This window comes from Macrobrachium nipponense, chromosome 1 (genome assembly GCF_015104395.2).
Source record: "Macrobrachium nipponense isolate FS-2020 chromosome 1, ASM1510439v2, whole genome shotgun sequence".
Taxonomy (NCBI): Eukaryota; Metazoa; Arthropoda; class Malacostraca; order Decapoda; family Palaemonidae; genus Macrobrachium; species Macrobrachium nipponense.
Window position 1 is genome coordinate 186,060,505 of NC_087200.1, and position 6,325 is coordinate 186,066,829.

Consider the following 6,325-nt stretch of genomic DNA (forward strand, 5'->3'; position numbering starts at 1 on the left):
CACAGTAAAACACATATCCTTTTCATTTTTTATCTGTGTGTTATGCTACAATATTCTAATTTATGTTTTTAATGCATTTTCTCATTTTTTATTTTTTCAAACCAAATGATAAATGCATAGGGTAGGTATGTATGCGCGCACACATTCCATGCCATCATGTTGCGTACGTAGGAAATTCAAACTTTAAATATTTTTATGATGATTAGAATGTTAAAATATTCTCTTGTGTACTGTTATAATACATTGATAATCATAGAGTCATCTAAACTTGTAATGAAGTACACTACAGTAAATCAGAAAGAGCAAACAATATGACAACATACTACGTGTACCTATGGCGTATTGAGCTTCCTGGACTTTGTTTAGTTTTGTGTTTTTAAGTTTATAGTACAGTAGTAATTGAAATTTCTTTGAAGTATATATATAGTACTGATATATAACTGATATACAATTGAGAGAGAGAGAGAGAGAAATACAATTACATTGAAGCCTAGGGATTAGTTCTGTCAGTGCACCTCAACGCGATGCACTATAGGCATTATGTAAGGTTCTTTGCAGCACCACTTCAGCCCCTAGCTGCAACCCCTTTCATTCTTTTTACTGTACCTCCATTCATATTATCTTGCTTCCATCTTACTATCTATCTTTTCCTAACAATTATTTCATAGTGCAACTGCTTTGAGGTTTTCCTCCTTTTACCTTTTCAGTCCTCCCTTTCTCTCAATTTTCCTTTCAGAGCTGAATGACCTCATAGGTACCAGTGATTGGCATTTGGCCTAAATCTTATATTCCTCCTTTATGATGCACACACTGTATTATTTTTATATTTTATGCTACAGTATTCTCGGTAAAATATTTTGTACTGTTATGATATGTACGATAGTCATACTTAGAGTCAGCTAAACTTGTAATAAAAGCAGTGCAGTAAATCAAGCAAAGCAAAAAAAAAAAAAAACAAAAAAAAAAGTATCGTACGTACCTATGCTCACATTCAGTTAGTGGCTTATTGAACTTCCTGAGATTGGTTTCACATTTATATGTTTATGATACAGTAGTAATTCATGTTTCATGGAATGTTGTAAAACAGTACTGAGAGAGAGAGAGAGAGAGAGAGAGAGAGAGAGAGAGAGAGAGAGAGAGAGAGAGAGAGAGAGAGAGACCTCCCCCTAAGTGGGAGACTTCGTTTCAGTAAAAGATTGGGAAAAACAAATTATGCTAAAAATGTATACGTACTAGTATATACGTATTTTCCTTAATGGATGGATATTTTACTGTTGTTACATTAATATTAATACTGTTTGTTCCGATACGTAATACAAACCCTCGGTCCTTTAACAATAGGGAAGGTAACTAGCGGCAGCTGGGACGGTCGTAAGCTTCGAACAAGGGGAGAACGGTAGTTAACTGCTTGTCCGATCGTGCGCGCGCCCGCGCGCCCGAGAGGTGAAGAATCCCTTTTGCTTTCGGCCGCGGGTGTGAAGGACGTGTTCGTCATCGCTCTCTGCCCGCTTCATCGTCGTATGCTTTGTTTATTTTGTGTTTTCTACTAATGGTTTGGTTTGGACTGAAAATGAAACTGTAAGTACACTGTTTTCATTTTCATTACTTAATTATGAATCAACATGGAGCTATCGCCGTAGAGACGGCGATTTCCGCTCTTTTCATGAATTGAACCCTTGAATTATGTCTCGGTGCCGAGGGCGGGCGCACTCGCGCCGAGTCATGTATTTTGGGCGAAAGTGTGTAATTGAAAGATGTAAGTACTCTTTTTCATTATATTTTTGCCTTTTTTGCCCTGTGCGTTCGTTGCCGAGAGCTTGATTGCGCTCGGCAAGAGCCTCTTATTTTGTATGAATAGAATGCAATGAAAGTGGATTCGCAATGCAGTTTTCTTTTCATTTTCATTTATTAATTGCATCAAATTTAATTTTGGATCAATTTCCGCTCTTACCCGGGAATTAATCCTTACGATTTATTGCTGTGAAAGTGAAAATAGCAAGTGCAGTATTGTTCATTTTCATATATATTTATGATAGCATCATATTATTATGGACCAAGTTTCCGCTCTTCTTACCGTTAATTGATTTTTCCCTCTTTAAGTTCTATGAAGTGAATCGCAAGTGCAGTATTCTGTTTCATTTTCATATTACTTTTCACTGCTGTGCGGGGGTAGGGGAAGCGAAGGTCTGCCAGGAAGTCGTCGGAAAGCTCTCCCGCGACTCCCTTGGTATCCGATTCTTCGTCTTCTTTCCTGCCCCCCCCGCTCAGCTTCCTCGTATTTGTTTTTTGGGTCTTCCTTCCGTTCGGGGTGGGGCATGTCTCCCCCCCGTGCGTGAGGGAACCCTCTTACTAATCTGTCTGTGCTACCGCAGGTGCTACAGCCGTGGGAGACGACCTTGGACAGGTATGGACCACTGCGGCTGCAGGGCGTGCCTAGCATCCACGATCTGCTGCAGAGTCTAGCGAGGTCTGGGGCGGTGACCTTGGAGTGGTTTCCACTACAACCTTCACGGCCGCTTATGCTGCTTCCCCCCGCTGGTCTACACTCCCCATGCTGTGTCGGTGACGCCGTCTGCCGCTTCTAGGGCCGGTCGCCGCCGTACCGAGGAGGGTATGCCGCCGCCGCCGTGTTTTCTTCGTGTTGCCTGCCCAGACTTCCGCTGTTCCAGCAGCTCGCCCCTGGACCGGCCGCCAGTACCACGCTGGCTGCCGATGATTCTACGAGGCGATGGCTGGGCCTGCCGTACCTGTCGCTGATGTGGTTCCCGCTACTGGCTTGGCTGTCCCTTCTGTGTTTACCGCTGCCGCTGTTCCTGCCGCTCCTGAGCTGGTTGCTGTTCCTGTCGCTCCTGGTTCCTGCGCCATGTCCATGCTGGTCCTGCCCATGGTGTGTCTTCCCCACCCGTCCCAGGTCCTTCGGACAGGTGCAGTCGGGCCGTGTTGCTTCGGCAATAGGCCCGACTCCGGCCTGGATGGAGGACCTGACGACTGTCCTGGTGAGCTGACGAAGAAGAGGAAGGTGTCATCTCGTCTTTTTCTCTGTTGCTGCCTCTTCCCCTTCGACTTCTAAGGCCCATAAGCCGAAGAATAAGAAAAGCCGGCTGCCTCCCCCCCCTAAGAAGTCTCCTCGGAACTTCTAAGGGTCCCGCCCGTCCCACCTCGGGGGTCGGGGGGTCCTTCCTGCTGGTCCTCCTGCTCCTTCGGGGAGCGGGGCCCGTCTCCCCTTCCGTAAGGAAGAGAGATGGGGGACCAGAGGAGTATCGGTTAGCTCTGGACCTTCCTCGACTGGTGCTAGCGGCGATGCCGCTACGCCAGGTTCCGGCTCGGTCTCTCGTTCGCGGGAGATCCCGAGTGTACGCTCTCCCTCGGAAGACCGTGCAGCCAAAGTTTCGGCGCCAGAGTTCGCTCGGCGCCAAGACCACGGCACGGAGCAGAAGGCTGGCGAGAACCGCTCAGGTGACTCTCGCCAGGCCAGCTGGTAACCGGGTTTTGTTTTATTCCCCTAAGAAGACTCCTTCGGGAACTTCGAAGGGCTCGTCACATTCCGGTCCTTTTGTGACGGGGGGGTTTCTTCTGCTGGTCCTCCTGCCTCCTTCGGGAACGGGGCCCCAGTCTCCCCACCCTTCTGAGAAGAAGAAGAAGACGGGGACCAAGGGTGTGCTGGCTACCCTGGTACACCCTCGCCTGGTCTTGGCAAGCTCTGCTGCTAAGCCAGGTTACCGGCTCGGTTTCTCGTCCGCGAGAAGTTCCGAGTGTACGAATCTCCTTCGGTGAGCCGTGCAGCCAAAGTTAAGACACCTGAGTTCGCTCAGCGTCATGACCGAGGCACGGAGCAGAAGACTGTCGAGAGCCGCTCAGGTGACTCTCGCCAGGCCAGCGGCCGCTCTCGCAGCGACCAGCCGGTACCTCGGGTGGACGTGACGGTCTCTGACCGGCCACGGGTTGAGGCTGGGAAGAGGTCCCCAGGTCCCCTCGAACCGACGGTACCAGCCTCGGCTCCGGTACCAGCGGTTGTTTGACGTGCCGCGAGGACGCTCACCGGTCTCACGGCGAAAGCGAGCTCTGCAGGTCACCTGACCGCCGCTTCCCACAGGGACCGGGCGGATACGGTGACCAGCAGCAGCTCGTCTGACGCACGGGACCGGGGTCGACGTGCTCAGTCGAGCCGCTCGCCCAACAGGTGAGCGGCACGGCCAGGCCTGCAGATCGATCCCCACCGGGCGGGTTGGTGATCGGCTGCAGCCCCCCACGTACGCTGGTCCTGCCAGCGACGTGGGGGGGCAGCATCATGGTCTGTCTCTCCACTACCTTCAACTTCCTCGGGCTACACCGGGAAGAGCGAGGTAGCTAGGAGTGATCGTGAGAGGTGCGCCGCTCACGATCCCGTCACGACGCCGCACGTGCCACGTATGGTCTTAGGACCAACCAGGACGTACGCGCAAGTGATTGGAGGCGACCGTCAGGGGGAGAGGGGTGGGTAGCGTCAGTTCTGTCTCTCCGATACCTTCAACTTCCTCGGCATACGCCAGGAAGAACGAGGTATATAGGAGTGATCGTGAGAGAATGCGCCGCTCACGATCCCGTCACGACGCCGCACGTGCCAGGTTGGTCTTAGGACCAACCATGGACGTACGCGCAAGTGATTGGAGGCAACCGTCAGGGATCTGTTTGCTGGTCCTTCTTCTGAAGGAGGAGGGTCCTGGAGCTGCTCTTGTTGGAGGGACTGGACGGTCCTACTCTCAAGACGCTGTAACGTTCCGAGATTCAGAGTAACTTTACCCAGGTTATTGCACTGATTCGTCAGCACAACGACCTGTGGGGGAAGGATCGCCGCTCCCACCAGCAGACGCCCATGTCTCTGCTCGAGTCGTTTTGGGGCCCGAGAGGGAACCCAAACCGACGGTGGGTTTGCCGCGATCGGAGCTTGCCGATTCTGTCTTGAACCAGAGTCTCTCGTCTCCGGACAAGAAGGCTCTCTCAGTTCTGGCCGGTCGATCAAGCTACTTCCACCTCCTCTACTGCGACAGCGGCGTTTCTACGTGTCTTCGGACACCGTATTTAAATACTCCTTCGGTCCTCCTGAGAGGTTTCGACCTCGACGAGGACTGGAATGAGTCGGAGGACGCGGTATCGGCTCTCTCCTGTCAGGTGTCGATCAGCCCCACCCAGACGACGTTCACAGTGGCGGCAGACCCTTACCTACAGTGAGAGTTCGTAACCCTCCTCGGGGAAAACGTTTTCTCCTGACGATACGTTTTCCCAGACTCTGAGAGGCCATCGCCGCAAGGCGATGGCTGCTCCTACTCGTTCTCCAACTGCTAGTTCCACTGGGAAGGCGAGCGAGTATCCCAATTCCTCCCCATTCCCCGCTCTCATTACGGCTACGAGGGAAAGGGGAAGGATCCTACAGAGATTTCTCTGTAGGATCCCACGTTGGGGACTGCGCTACCAGGGGGGACCTTCGGGTCCTACCTGACGTAAGCCCCACCCCGGTCCGTTGAGGAGGGATCCTGCCCCATTCTCGATTTCTACGGGAATCGAGAGGACCACCAGCCGATATCGTTTGACGAATTCGGTGGGGGTTTCGCCAGACTGCTTAGCAATTCTACGGAATTTCTAGCGCATTCAGAGTGTTAGAGTTTTTCTTACGATCTCCAAAACACTTAGGCGAGACCACGGTCCAAATGTGAGCGAGACGAGAATCCCCGATATGTTACACGATAATCGGGAACCTCGCCTATGCTCGAATTCCTGGAATTTCTAGCATTAGGAAGAAGACTGCTGCTGAAAGAAGACTATCTCACAGTAGGCGACCAACCTGGAATAGAGAAGAACGGACGGGGAATATCCAGTTTGGCTGGAACTATCGTCTTAGTATTCTGTTCACCATTGAAGCTTTCCTTCGAGGAAGACTTCTCCTTCACTCTCTTTAATAGAGAACGAAGGTGGTCGATCTCCAATCCTTATTTTGTTTTCTTGAAGGAAAGAATTTAATTTAGGATGGAGATCGTTGTTCAGAATCCTACAAATATACTACGTATATTAACCTCACGACATGATTCTGCTAAGCAGTTGAATGGTCCGAGGGTAGGCGCATATCCTGGTTATTCTACGGATTGCGACTTAGACGAAAAGTATTCTAATTGAACTGCAACCCGGGTTGCCTGCAACCTCCCAGGAGTTTCCAGTTTCAATTTTATATACTTATGGTGTTGTCACAACAACACCATTTAAGCTTTTATATTACCGAAATTCGTTTCGCTTAAATATAATTGCTCGAGCATATCTTTTTGATGCTCGGTGGTTCTAGCCGAACGCATTCCTT